The 15,825-nt window shown below is 44.4% G+C and overlaps 1 pseudogene; it reads left to right on the forward strand.

Moving 5' to 3' along the window:
• Positions 1-13,984: 13,984 nt before the first annotated feature.
• On the forward strand, positions 13,985-14,262 carry LOC142832322 (large ribosomal subunit protein eL43-like; annotated as a pseudogene).
• Positions 14,263-15,825: the final 1,563 nt, after the last annotated feature.

A 15,825-nucleotide genomic window follows, 5' to 3' on the forward strand; every position in this document is an offset into this window, starting at 1 on the left:
TTTTCGAGACAGGGTTTCTCCGTAGCTTTTGGTTCCTGTCCTGGAACTAGCTTTTGTAGACCAGGCTGGCCTCGAACTCACAGAGATTCGCCTGCCTTGGCCTCTGCCTCGGCTTCCCGAGTGCTGGGATTAAAGGCGTGCGCCAGCACCGCCCGCCCCCACAGATTTTTTTGATTGCTTTAACTACTTCACTTGGCAGAGAAAACCAGTTTTTGCTTGCTTGTGTAGATAGAGAAGGTCTTCTTGTGGTTTTGCCCTTTAAAAAGTCTCCCCTCAATCGCCTTCTCTCAGGGATCTCAAATTTGGCTCAGAGATCGTTCATCCTGCCAACAGGTAATCAATAAATCTTTTAATTATAACTGGATTGAGTCTACAGTCTTTTCCCAGGAAGTCACAAACTCTGTAACACCAGCGTCACCCCTGTAAGAGCCAGGAGATGCGGCATAGCCTATAGTCTCGGGCTGGGCGACTGGAGATGGGTGGGTCTCTGGAACTTGATGACCAGCTAGTCCAGACAAACGCCTAGGTTCATAAAGGCTTGCTCCAGGTTCAGTGAGAGGTTCTATCTCAAAAAACAAAATGGATGGCAATAGAGGACGACAGCACCCTGCATACACATCCACACATAGGCAGGAAAAGTTAAAAACGAAAGCTGTACTCCATTCCCCCAGGCTGCGGTTGCCATGATCTCTGCAGCCCTTCCTGCTCTCCTTACACTGCTTCCTGTACTTGGGATCACCATATGTGCGTAAACTGAGTGTTATGAAAGATGAGAAATATTAAGACTTTCTGTATGTTTTGTTATTTGTATTTATTTTAATTAATTTAAGTTATATTTATTTATTTTTATTTTACTCCTGTGGTTCCAGGAATTGTGCATGCATTGAAGCGCTTTGCTGGCAAGCCTCAGGTCCAGCCCTGTCACCTTGGTGTTGGCCTTCTCCCTCTGTTTTCTGTGTCTCAGCATTCTGTAAGCCATCAATCAGCATTAGTCTATTTCATGTTTTGCAGTAGCTGGAATCATGGAGAACCACTGGCATAAGAACTTTCTGGGTTTCTTCTTCCAGCCGTCATTTATTTACTTATTTTGCTTTGGGAGGCAGGGTTTCTCTGTGTAGCCCTGGCTGTCCTGGAACTGACTTTGTAGACCAGGCTGGCCTTGAATTTAGAGATCCGCCTGCCTCTGCCTCTGAAGTGCTGGGATTAGAGGCATTTGCCACCACTGTCGGGTTCTTTAAGTGGTTATTACGAGCAGCTGTGGGTTGCCCTGAGAGGAGGTGTGAGTGAATTTCATGAACAAAATTAATTTTCTAATTCAGTGCAGTCACCTGAATTTGAGAGTATAGAAACTGCTTGTTTCTATACTTGTCACCATACCCAGGAAAGGAACACTGAGAGTTTTCCAGGTGAACAAGCCCCTGATGAGTTTATCTCCGTCCTGTGGACAATAAAAGATTTCATGGATGCCATATGCAGTATTTAGCTCCCAAGGAGACCTACGGCCTACTTGGAACACATCCTATTCACTGTGCCCACTGGAGAGCAGAGTGAACAGATTGCTGCTAATAGCTCGCGCCATGCAGTGTCTGCCAGACATAAAGTGCCAGGCCGGGCACTGACCACAGTCAATGTGGACACCATTTTTCTCCACTTTTTTCAGTAAGCAAGAACTTCTTCAAAGTAGAACAAAGTGAACGAATTGTATGGGCACTATTAGACAATGATAAGTTATGGTTTATCTGACCACTATATTATAGGGACTAACTCATAGTTGATTTAAAAATGGTCAAGTGCTATCAGTTGTAATGTTAATGCTCATGGGTATCTTAGTTGCCTTTCCACTGCCGCGATAAAACACCACAAGCAAGGCAATTTAAGGAAGAATTTATATTGACCTATGGTTTCACAGGGTTAGGACCTATGTTTTCACAGGGACAGCATGGCAGAAGCAGCAGGCATGGTGGTTGGAGCTGAGAGCAGAGAGTCCACATCTTAAGTATAACATGAAGCTGTGAGAGCAAACCGAGAATGGCATGTCTTTAAACTCTCAAAACCCACCCCCAGTGACATACTTCCTCCAGCAAGGCCACACCTCCTAAGCCTTTCCAAGCAGTGCCACCCACTGGGACCAAGTGTTCAAATACGTGAGCTCATAGGACATGCTCTTTCAAACCACAATAACAGGACACCTCAATGCTTTATTGGTATCTTCTGGAATAAATTTCTATACTGAATATATTCTGAAGAGTAGTAAAACATGTCATGCTTCTTTTTCAACTTCATTTTTTTAAAAAAGCCTTTATTGATTCTTTGCGGATTTCACATCACACATCCTGATCTAACCTATCTCCCCTTCCCCTGACATTCACCCTCCACCCTAGCAATCTTCTCCCCAAATACAAAATAAAATTAAAAAAGGAAAACCAAAAACAAATAAAGCAAAAGGAGGAGGAGGAGGAGGAGGAGGAGGAGGAGGAGGAGGAGGAGGAGGAGGAGGAGGAGGAGAAGGAGAAGGAGAAGGAGAACAAGAACAAGAACAAGAAGCAGCAGCAGCTGTGGAAGGGCCCTTTGAGTTACAGCATCAATCCTTTAGCCCTTTCATCTTCACTTGTAAGTGTTTATTTGCCAAATGTTCATGGACTCTGCTACCCCACCAATAATGAACTCTCACTGGGCCTTCTCTTGGATAGCCTGTTGTTGTCCTGTGTCATGGAGATCCTGTTAGTTTTGGATCTGTAGGTTCACCCCCTTCACATGCTCCAACAGTTCTTAGATGAGGTGGATGTTGGGGTGGGCCAACTGGTAGCCCTGAATCTGGCCCTGAGTGGTAGCTGGGTTGGTCAACCCTCCAGCTTGCCCACATTGTCACCATCCGAGAGAGCTCTCCAGCTCTGCCTCAGCTGGGATGCTCACTGCAGCATACAGCAAGGGTCCAGGCTGGTTCTCCTGCTCTCAAGCCCTTGGGTTGGGCTCACCCACACTCATCTACCAGGGCCAGCTCCACAGTCTTACCCCAGTGAGGTGCAGAGCCCTCTTTAGACTGATGTAGAGGGTAAAAGGGGAGGGTGGGGTCAGCTCTCCTGCTCTCTATGCTGCCCTGGTGGGTTGCAGGGTCCACCCTCCTATGTGCTGCAGCTGGTGAGGGATCAGGACTATTTCTCCCACTCTCATGACCCCGGGGCCAGCTCTCTTGCCTGCAACAGGTAGCAAGCGGTGGGAGAGGGCATCAAGGGCAGACAAGGGGAGTCAGGATCAGCTCTGCTGCTCTCAAGCCCACAGGGCCAGCTCACCTGTGTCCCTGACAACAGGATCATCTCTAGGGGAGGTGCACTCTTGTGGTGAGGGTTGGGGCTGTCTTTCCCAAGTATGGATACTCTTGCTACAGTATCCACCAAGGGTCAGGGCCAGTTTGTCCCAGGTCCAGTCAGGGACAGGGCTGGCTCAACACAGCCCTCAGTTTTCAACACGCATGGTTCCTATGAACCGTTGTGGTTGTATGGGCCGTGGACATCAACGTAGACCCCAGCTACAGCAGAATCATGGCCCCTGACTAGGCCCTAGGCAGCAGCCCAGGTGGCAGCACAGGCCACCAGGTCAGCATGGTTTGGCAATGGCATGGCCCTCAGGTACCAACATGGTCTCAGGCATCCTCATGGTCCTCGTTGGAACAGGAACCACAGCTACCAACTCAGTTCCTGGCTACTGGGTCATAGACCCAGACATGGCCCTTAACAACAGCCCTGGCCCAGAGAACACCATGGCACTGGATGACTCAACATGGTCCTGGTGGTAGCATGACCCTCAGACACCCACATGGCCACAGGTTTTGGTCAAGAACCTGGGCATCGCTACACTTCCTGATCAACCTACAGGGCTACACTGCTGGGACCTCCTCTCTATTCCTATCCCATCCAGCTTACATCCAGATCCCGCCACCCCCTGTTTCTCTCCCCCCTCCCTTCCTTGGTGGCAGAGCGCCTCCCTGCTCGGCCTGCTTGGGCGCTGGGTCCTAACACAAAGCGTAGGGCAAAGGGGAGCTCGGGGGCTTCTTTGTCCCCAGAGACCACCTGCAGCAAGCAGGGAGGGCCCTTTGTTTGCGAGCTAACCAAGCAGCAAGGAGATCCGAACTGGACTCCAGGAGAAACATCACGGGGGAGTGACATCACTGGGAAGGTACATCAGTTGGCAAGAAGACCTGATCCTGTAAAAGAAGATCCATAGGAGAATATTGGGAGGAAGAGATGGGGAGACGCCAATGCAAGAATTCACCCAACAATCTGAAAAACAACACGAAACCACCAGAAGCCAGCGACCTCACAACAGGAGGACATGAACAACTTAATCAAGAAGAAGGAGAAAAAGCTGACTTCATGACAGGGATTGACACCCTTAAACAGCATATAAAAAACGCCCTTATAGAAATGGAGGAGAAGTATAACAGAAAGTTCGAGGAATTGAGTAAATCAGTGAATGATACCCTAGGAAAGCAAGGAAAAACAATCAAGCAGATAATGGAAACAGTTCATGATTTGAAAAATGAAATGGAGGCAAAGAAGAAAACACAAACAGAGGGCCGGCTGGACATGGAAAATCTAGGTAAACGAATAGAGACTACAGAAACAAGCATAACCAGCAGAATACAAGAGATAGAAGAAAGAATCTCAGAGTCTGAGGATAACATAGAGAAAATAAATGCACTGATCAAAGAAAACAGCAAGTTCAACAAACTCTCATCACAAAACATTCAGGAAATATGGGACACAATAAAAAGACCAAACCTAAGAATAATTGGAGTAGAAGAAGGAGAAGAAGTGCAGCTCAACGGTCCAGAAAATATACTTAACAAAATTATAGAAGAAAACTTTCCCAACCTGAAGAAGGATGTACCTATGAAGGTTCAAGAGGCATAGGGAACCCCAAATAGGCTGGATCAAAAAAAAACATCCTCTCGCCATATAATAATCAAAACACAAAATATACAGAATAAAGAAAGAATATTAAGAGCCGCAAAGGAAAAAGGCCAACTTACTTATAAAGGTAAACCTATCAGACTTACACCTGACTTCTCTATGGAAACCATGAAAGCCAGAAGGTCCTGGATAGATGTACTGCAAAAACTAAGAGACCATGGATGAAAGCCCAGACTACTATATCCAGCCAAGCTTTCGTTCACCATAAATGGAGAAAACAAAATTTTCCAGGATAAAAACAAATTTAAGCAATACGTAGCCACAAATCCAGCCTTACAGAAAATAATAGAAGGAAAATCACTAACCAAGGAGTCCAACAAAGACCTCAATAACTCAGACATCTAGAGACCATTCACCAGCGCAACTCAAAGAAGGGAAACACACAAACCCTACTACTAAAAAAGTGACCGGAGTTAACAACCACTGGTCATTAATAACACTTAATGTCAATGGGCTCAACTCACCTATAAAAAGGCACAGGCTAAGAGACTGGATACGAAAACAGGATCCAACATTCTGCTGTCTACAAGAAACACACCTCAACCACAAAGACAGGCACCTACTCAGAGTAAAGGGCTGGGAAAAGGCCTATCAAGCAAATGGACCTAAGAAACAAGCAGGTGTGGCCATACTAATTTCTAACAAAGTTGACTTCAAACTTAAATCAATCAGAAGAGATGGAGAGGGACATTTTATACTCATAACAGGAAAAATTAATCAGGAAGAAGTCTCAATCCTGAATATCTATGCCCCTAATATAAAAGCACCCATGTATGTAAAAGAAACATTGCTAAAATTCAAGGCAGCCATCAAACCGCACACACTAATAGTAGGAGACTTCAACACTCCTCTCTCACCAATGGACAGGTCAATCAGACAGAAACCTAACAGAGAAATTAGAGAATTGATGGAGGTAATGAAGCAAATGGACTTAACAGACATCTATAGAATATTCCACCTAAAGAGGAAAGAATATACCTTTTTCTCTGCAGCTCATGGAACCTTCTCGAAAATTGACCACATACTAGGTAACAAAGCTAACTTACACAGCTACAAAAAAATATTACTAACCACCTGTGTCTTATCAGACCACCATGGATTAAAGTTAGAATTCAACAACAATGCTACCCCCAGAAAGCCTACAAACTCATGGAAACTGAACAGTCAACTACTGAACCATACCTGGATTAAGGAAGAAATAAAGAAAGAAATTAAAGTCTTCCTTGAATTCAATGAAAATAAGGAAACAACATACTCGAACTTATGGGACACTATGAAAGCAGTCCTAAGAGGAAAGTTCATAGCACTAAGCGCCCACTTAAAGAAAACAGAGAAAGCACATATTGGAGACTTAACAGCCCACCTGAAAGCTCTAGAAAAAAAAGAAGCAGACTCACCTAGGAGGAGTAGAAGACTGGAAATAATCAAACTGAGGGCTGAAATCAACAAAATAGAAACACAGAAAACAATCCAAAGAATCAATGAATCAAGAAGCTGGTTCCTGGAGAAAATCAACAAGATTGACAAACCCCTATCCAAACTAGTCAAATGGCAGAGAGAAAATTTGTAAATTAATAAGATCAGAAATGAAAAGGGGGACATAACCACAAACACAGAGGAAATTCAGAGAGTCATTAGATCTTACTACAAAAGCTTGTATGCCACTAAACTGGAAAATGTAAAAGAAATGGACGCTTTTTTAGATAAATACGATTTACCAAAATTAAATCAGGACCAGGTGAACAATCTAAACAGACCTGTCAGTCGCGAAGAACTAGAAGTTGTTATCAAAAACCTCCCTACCAAAAAAAGCCCAGGGCCAGATGGTTTCAATGCGGAATTCTACCAGAACTTCCAAGAAGACCTAATACCTATACTCCTCAATGTATTCCACAATATAGAAACAGAAGGGTCATTACCAAATTCCTTTTATGAAGCTACAGTTACTCTGATACCAAAACCACACAAAGACTCAACCAGGAAAGAGAATTACAGGCCAATCTCACTCATGAATATCGATGCAAAAATCCTCAACAAAATACTGGCAAACCGAATCCAAGAACACATCCGAAAAATTATCCATTAAGATCAAGTAGGCTTCATTCCTGAGATGCAGGGCTGGTTCAACATACGAAAATCTATCAATGTAATCCATCATATAAATAAACTGAAAGAAAAAAAACCATATGATCATTTCATTAGATGCTGAAAAAGCATTCGACAAAATTCAACATCCATTTATGTTAAAAGTCTTGGAGAGATTAGGGATACAAGGGTCATACCTAAATATAATAAAAGCTATATACAGCAAGCCGACAGCTAACATCAAATTAAACGGAGAGAAACTCAAAGCCATCCCGCTTAACTCAGGAACACGACAAGGCTGCCCACTTTCACCATACCTCTTCAATATAGTGCTGGAAGTTCTAGCAATAGCAATAAGACAGCATAATGGGATCAAGGGGATTCGAATTGGAAAGGAAGAAGTTAAACTTTCGTTATTCGCAAATGATATGATAGTGTACATAAGCGACCCCCAAAATTCCACCAAAGAACTTTTACAGCTGATAAACAGCTTTAGTAATGTGGCAGGATACAAGATCAACTCCAAAATATCAGTCGCCCTCCTATACTCAAAGGATATGGAAGCAGAGAGGGAAATCAGAGAAGCTTCTCCATTCACGATAGCCACAAACAGCATAAAATATCTTGGGGTAAATCTAACCAAGGAAGTTAAAGATCTATTTGACAAGAACTTTAAGGCATTGAAGAAAGAAATTGAAGAGGATACCAAAAAATGGATGGACGTCCCTTGCTCTTGGATTGGGAGGATCAACATAGTAAAAATGGCAATTCTACCAAAGGCAATTTATAGATTCAATGCAATCCCCATCAAGATCCCATCAAAATTCTTCACAGATCTGGAGAGGACAATAATCAACTTTATATGGAAAAACAAAAAACCCAGGATAGCCAAAACAATCCTATACAATAAAGGATTGTCTGGAGGCATTACCATCCCTGACTTCAAACTCTATTACCGAGCTACAGTAATGAAAACAGGGTGGTACTGGCATAAAAACAGAGAAGTCGACCAATGGAATCGTATAGAAGACCCGGACTTTATCCCACAAACCTATGAACACCTCATTTTCGATAAAGGAGCTAAAAGTATACATTGGAAGAAAGAAAGCATCTTCAACAAATGGTGCTGGCACAACTGGATGTCAACCTGTAGAAGAATGAAAATAGACCCATATCTATCACCGTGCACAAAACTCAAGGCCAAATGGATTAAAGACCTCAATATCAGCCCAAAAACACTGAATCTGATAGAAGAGAAAGTGGGCAATACCCTACAACAGATGGGCACAGGTGATCGCTTCTTAGGTATAACCCCAGAAGCACAGACATTAAGGGCAACATTGAATAAATGGGACCTACTAAAACTGAGAAGCTTCTGTAAAGCAAAGGACACTGTCACTAAGACACAAAGGCAACCTACTGACTGGGAGAAGATCTTCACCAACCCCGCAACAGACAAAGGTCTGATCTCCAAAATATATAGAGAACTCAAGAAACTAGACTTTAAAATGCTAATTAACCCAATTAAAAAATGGGGCGCTGAACTGAACAGAGAATTCTCAACAGAAGAAGTTCAAGTGGCCAAAAGACACTTAAGGTCATGCTCAACCTCCTTAGGATCAGAGAAATGCAAATCAAAACAACTTTGAGATATCATCTTACACCTGTAAGATTGGCTAAAGTCAAAAACACCAAGGATAGCCTTTGCTGGAGAGGCTGTGGAGGAAGGGGTACCCTCATCCATTGCTGGTGGGAATGCAATCTTGTGCAACCACTATGGAAGTCAGTGTTTCGGTTTCTCAGGAAATTCGGGATCAACCTACCCCTGGACCCAGCAATACCACTCTTGGGAATTTACCCAAGAGATGTTCTATCACATGCCAAAAGCATTTGTTCAACTATGTTCATAGCAGTATTATTTGTAATAGCCAGAACCTGGAAACAACCTAGATGCCCTTCAATGGAAGAATGGATGAAGAAAGTATGGAATATATACACACTAGAGTACTATGCTGCGGTAAAAAACAATGACTTCTCGAATTTTGCATGCAAATGGATGGAAATAGAAAACACTATCCTGAGTGAGGTATCCCAGACCCAAAAAGATGAACATGGGATGTACTCACTCATAATTGGTTTCTAGCCATAAATAGGGCTCACGGAGTCTACAATAGGCGAATCTAAAGAAGCTAAGTAAGAAGGTGAACCCAAGGAAAAACATATAGTTATCCTCTTGGATAAGGGAAGTAGACAAAATTGCCGGGGAGAAAAGTGGGATCTTGGGGGTGGGGTGGGATGAGGGTTAGGGGAGATGGGGAGAGAAAAGGTAGAAGGGAAGGAGGGGGGACTTGGGGAAACAGGAGGATCGGGATAAAGGAAGGTTGGATAGGGGAGCACGGAACCACAATTCTTAGTTAAGGGACCCACTTTAGGGTGGGCAGGAGACTTGACCCTAGAGGGGCTCCCAGGTGCCCAAGCTGAGGTCCCCAGTTAGTTCCCTGGGCAGCTGAGGATAGGGAACCTGAAATGACCCTACCCTAGAGCAATACTGACGAATATCTTGCATATCATCCTAGAACTCGCATCTGGCGATGGATGGAGATAGAGACAGAGACCCACACTGGAGCACTGGACTGAGCTCCCAAGGTCCCAATGAGGAGCAGAAAGAGTGAGAACATGAGCAAAGATGTCGGGACCACGAGGAGTGCACCCACCCACTGAGACAGTGGAGATGATCTACTGGGAGCTCACCAAGGCCAGCTGGACTGTTACCAGAAAAAGCATGGGATAAAACTGGACTCTCGGAACATGACGAACAATGAGGGCTGATGAGACGGCAAGGACTTCGGCACGCGGTTTTGATCCTAAGCAATCTGCTGGCTTGGTGGGAGCCTATCCAGTCTGGATGTTCACCTTCCTAGATATGGATGGAGGGGGGAGGACCTAGGACTTACCACAGGGCAGGGAACCCTGACAGCTCTTTGGACTGGAAAGGGAGGGGGAGAGGAGTGGGGGGAAGGGGAGAGGGGTGGGAGGAGGGGGAGAAGAGTGGGAGGAGGGGGAGAAGAGTGGGAGGAGGGGGAGAAGAGTGGGAGGAGGGGGAGAAGAGTGGGAGGAGGGGGAGGTAAATGGGAGGCTGGTGGGAGGAGGTGGAAATTTGTTTTTTTTTCTTTTCTTTATCCTCCTTTTATCAATAAAAAAATTTAAAAAAAAATCCAGGTAAGGATTTGAAAATCTTAAAATAAACTCTTCTCCAGCATGAAAAAAAAAAAAAAGAACCTGGGCATCCATGTGGCTTTTGTTAGCAACATCGGCCACAGACATCAGCACAAACCCTGGCTGTGGTAGGACCACAGACCCAGACATGACCTTGGCAGCAGCCCAGGCCTGGATGTCATTTTGGCTCTGGGTAGCAAGCAGCACAGGCTCCTCAGATCAGCATGGCCCCCAAGTCAGTATGGCCCTTGGACACCAACATGGCCCCAGGTGGCAACCCAGACTACAGGACTCTGTACAGGCCTCAGTGGGACCGGAGCCACAAACATCAACTTAGGCCCCCTCGGCTGCTTCAGGGCCTCAGACCAAGAAAGACTTGGCCCATGGCAATGGCCCAAGCTGGGACATCACCTTGAACTCAGGTGGTTAGCAGGTCATTCGGGGCAGCCTGTTACTCACCACACTCACCTCTTCAGATCCACCTCTCTCAGCCCAAGAATCGCTCTTCCTCTTTCTCTTCCACCTTCTACTCCCTCACTGTGATGATGTCTGACCACCTGGCACCAGAAGCTAAAGACCCCGGGTGGTCTTGGATGAGTCTTGCCCACCCCAGCCACAAGACATGGCACAGAGCCGTTGCTCCATTATTCTTATATAAGAGAGAATAGCGACACAGATACGGGAAAGAGCAAAATAAAGGCAACCTCCAAGCACCGGGTTTGCATTTGGTACACATACACACATAGGCAAAACCATTCATACACGTGAAGTAAAAATAAATACATCATTAAAAAAATGAAAAATCTTTGACCTTGAGGTTTGAACTGGTGAGCCATTTTATATATCTCTGATAGCAGATTAAAATCATGTCTAGTTTGACTCCTGATGGGAAAGGACTTTTTGGTTTTTGGGTTCAACTCAAAAGTTATCCTTTTCCTGATGATTTCTTGGTACCTTTTGTGATAATAAGCTTTAGCCATGAGTATAGCCTGATATTAAGCCTTATAAGATTTTCTGGTAAGTAGTCAGGCAGGATTCAGGTGGGCATGGCACCCCAAGCCATATGGGAAAGCATGCAAATTGCATAGAAATGTTTCAGATGAACACATACATCTGAATCTGGTGTCAATTTTTGGTTCTTGTAGCTATATAAAAGTATGCCGTATTCACTATATTATTATTTAACATGTTCTGAAGATTTGAAAGTTTTCAAGATATGAATTTGTAGAAAATGTTTGCATACGGGCATGAGGCTGTGGCAAGCGCTGCCAAGAGAATAATTCCTAGGTCAGTTTCCTGTGGTGTTTCTGGGTCAGTAGTGCCAAGACTAATATTCTTAAGTCAGGCTGCCAACTGCAGTCAGGACAATGAGAAATGCTTTAATTCAAAGCTGACGGATGTGACAGAGACCATAATGCAGATAGCCAAACAAGACGAAGGCCTCTGCCTGAAATGACCCCTCGGGGAAAGGGCTGGCACATGGCCACAGTTCCAGGTGTGTCTGGAAAGGAAGAACAATGGGGACATGAGCAATTGTGTTTACAGCGTGCCCCTTTTCTCTGGCTGTTTCAGGAGGACCTACATACACCGTAGCCAACAACGTGAACTCTGGAGTCAAACTCCTGGAGCCAAATTTTAGCTCTGGCACCTAACAATTAATTAACCACGATAGTTAGCTTAGAGACATCTCGGTTTCTTCACACAGGAAATGCAGATACAAGTATCACTTCCTTCCAGCTACAGGGTTGTTAGTAGTAATGAGTATACACAGTGCTCAGACTGTTGCTTTCCTAATTTCAAAGATTTGTTTTATTTTTATTTTTTTAATATTTTTTGGCTGTCGTTGTTGTTTGGTTTTTCAAGATAGTATTTCCAGTAGCTATGGAGCCAGTACTGGAACACACTCTGTAGACCAGGCTGGCCTCGAACTCACAAAGATCCACCTGCCTCTGCCTCCTGAGTGCTGGGATTAAAGGTGTGTGGCATTAACTCTAGCCCCCTCCTGTGTGTGTGTGTGTATGTATGTGTGAATGTGTATGTATGAATGTGTATGTGTGTGCGTGTGTGTGTGCGTGTGTATGTGTGCCTATGTGTGTGTGTGCATGTATGTGTGAATGTGTATGTGTGTGCATGTGTGTGCCTGTGTGTGTGCATGTATGTGTGAATGTGTATGTGTGTGCCTGTGTGTGTGCATGTATGTGTGAATGTGTATGTGTGTGCCTGTGTGTGTGCATGTATGTGTGAATGTGTATGTGTGTGCCTGTGTGTGCGTGTGTGTGTGTGTGTGTGTGTGCCAATGAGTGCAAGTGACCAGAGTCCAGAAGAGAGTGTTGGGTCCCTAGGATCTGGACTTACAGGCTGTACTGGGCTGCCCAGGTCCTCTGCAAGAGCAGTACATGCCCTTAACACCTGAGCCATCTGTTCAACCTTCTAAATACAATTTTCCAAGAGAACTTTTACAAATTAATTAATAATTAATTAATTAAGGGTCCTGGAAGAAATGACAAATTACAGAGCTGCCAGGGAAGGAACATATTAGTATCTTGCCATTTCGAAACTCAATCCCTCTAACCTTGATGGGGCATGTGGGAAGAATGCAGGAGCTGGTGGTTTGAATGACACATGGCCCTCACAGTTACGTGTATTTGAACACTTGGACCAAGTTGGTGGAGCTCTTCTGGGAGGTTACAGAACTTTTAGAATATGAAACCTTGCTGGAGGAAGCTCATCATTGGGGTGGGCTTTGAGAACGTATAGCCCCATCCCACTTCCTGTTTGCTCGCTCTGCTTCCTGCATGTGGAAGGACAACTTCCGGCTGTGACATTACCTACAGTCACTTAGTGGAGAAGGCTCTCCCCAGTTTCTCAACAGCTTTACTGCTTTGCTCTTTCTATTCCAGTTCCCTTCTGAGGAGATATGTTAACACTATAAAAAAAATCCCATTTCTCCAATACTGCCAAAGCATTAGAGCTGGTTTTAGTCATAGGGAAAAGTCAGGCAGAACCCAAATGAAGTCCTTTCTACAGAATCACTGGCATGTGCTCTGCCGATGCATCGGGTTATGAGAGACAAAGAAAGGTTAAGAAGCTGCCCCGGGTTAAATAGTCCACAGAGACAAGTCAGGAAATGCACTGTATGACTCTGGGTAGCATACCGGCCAGGAAACAAGATGACACAGTGTGATAGTCGACAAGATTCAAATGCAGCCTGTAGGTTAGCTGACCACTACTTTTTCTGTTTATCATATTGTTTTATTGTGATATGTAATTTAATAATCAGGGACACTGAGTGAAGACTAGAGAATTCTTTGTACTATTTGTGCCTGTCTGAGACTTCTTCATAATGCAGTTGAAAATAAAATATATTCCACTCACACAGCCTCTGAATACATATCACAAAAGTCTCTACTGCAGGATTAGCAATGGGCGTATTTTATCTGGAGCTTTGGTTTTCCTTGTTTTAAAGAAATGCAGTTGTGCGGGACTGGAGAGATGGCTCAGTGGTTAAGAGCACTGGCTGCACTTCCAGAGGTCCTGAGTTCAATTCCAGCACCCACATGGTGACTCACAGCTATGTGTAATGAGATCTGGCACCCTCCTCTGGCATGCGGGCATACATGGAGGCAGAATATTATATACATAATAAATCAATCAATCTTTTTTTGAAAAAGAAAAACACAGTTATCTCTGGGCTTGGGCTTAGGTTCCGTGACATGGCTAAATGCACCAAGAATGTTGGGGTCACTGGGAAATATGGGACCCACCATGGTGCTTCCTTCTGGGAAATGGTGAAGAAAATTAACTTCAGCTCATGCGCTAGGTCCTCTTGCTCCTTCTGTGGCAAGATCAAGATGGAGAGATGAACCTTTGACATCTGGCACTGTGGTCCCTGCATGAAAACAGTGGCTGGCTGGACCTGGACCTACAACACCATGTCTGCTGTCACAGTGAAGTCTCCACCAGAAGACAGAAGAAACTGAAAGATCAGTAGAAGAAGTGCTACCATTTGAGACTTGCCTGTAATAAATGGGTTAATTTACATAACAGCAACAACAACAACAAAGAAATACAGTTGTACTGCTGGGTCTTTTTTTGTGTCTGCTCAAATGGTCCTGTGGTGGTTTGAATGGAATTGGCCCTCATAATCCCATAGGGAGTGCCACTTTTAATTAGGAGGTATGGCTTTGTTGGAGTGGGTATGGCCTTGTAGAGGAATTGTGTCACTGGAGGGACAGGCTTTGAGGTTTCCTATGCTCAGAATATCACCCAGTGTCTCAGTCTACTTCCTGTTGCCTAGGAGATGTGGGGCTCTCAGCTACTACTCCATCACCACATCTGTCTGCAGGCTGCCATGCTCCCTGTCATGATGAGATTGTACTGAACCTCTGAAACTGTAAGCCATCAACTAAATGCTTTCCTTATAAGAGTTGCCGTGACCATGGTATCTCTTCACAGCAGTAGAAATCCTAACTAAAATAGATCCTTAGCCGGGCGGTGGTGGTACAGGCATTTAATCCCAACACTCAAAGAGGCAGAGGCAGGCAGATCTCTGTGAGTTCGAGGCCAGCCTGGTCAACAAGAGCTAGTTCCAGGATAGGCTCCGAAGCCACTGAGAAACCCTGTCTCGAAAAACCAAAAAAAAAAAAAGTCCTTTGGGGGGGCAGTTGGCTCATTGCATAGTGACTCTGCTTGTTTCCTCTCTTTAAAGCAGGCTCCAGACATGTACCCCTTCATGCCTGGTCAAAGAAAATCAGATCACACAGAGACATGTGACCCAAACTTTACATGTCAAATTCTTTCTACCAGAAGTTTGACATTGGAACCATAAGATACTTATTGGCAGTGATCTTTTCTCCCCAGTGAAAGAAAGTTCAGATTGTCAAAGCTGAATTAGTCGTAACCTTATGACTGGCCTGAACAGCAGAATTCGTTCCAACGTAAGAGATGAGGATCAAGTGGAAGAGTGGGGATAAGACAGGAGGAGGCACTTCCCAGGTTCCTGTTTGCTGATCATGTTTTTAACATGGTGCCTGCCTGAAGGGCCAGTGCCCTGGGATCCCACAAGACACTTCATTTTTCCTGCAGTGCTGGGAGAGGCTTGAACCCAAGGGCTTTGTGCTCATGAGACAGGTAGTCTAAGATCTACTTCACAGTCCACATTAAACATTTGAATTTGGCAACTGATGAGCCAAAACAGCACCACAGAAGTAGCAAATACAGGAAGCAGCTGCAAATCCTTGTCTTCAGAGCTGGAAGGGGTATAGGGATGTAGACATGACTCTAAGAACTTAAGGACTTAGATGCTCCAGTCCCAACACCATGAGTGTGAGGCAGAGGAGTGATCATGTAGTCACTGTCACACCAGATCAGGCCACTTTCTGCTAGTTGCAAATGAAGAGTTTCAATTAACAAAAGTTATTTTGTGAAAATTTTGCATGATGATATATGCAGATTAGTTTAAATAACTGTACGGTAATGAGTGCAACGTACCACAATAATCCACAGAACTCTGCTTTCTAATCTTTACATGATTTCTAGCTCATTTTATGCACAA

Source organism: Microtus pennsylvanicus, chromosome 12 (assembly GCF_037038515.1).
Source record: "Microtus pennsylvanicus isolate mMicPen1 chromosome 12, mMicPen1.hap1, whole genome shotgun sequence".
NCBI classification, from domain to species: domain Eukaryota; kingdom Metazoa; phylum Chordata; class Mammalia; order Rodentia; family Cricetidae; genus Microtus; species Microtus pennsylvanicus.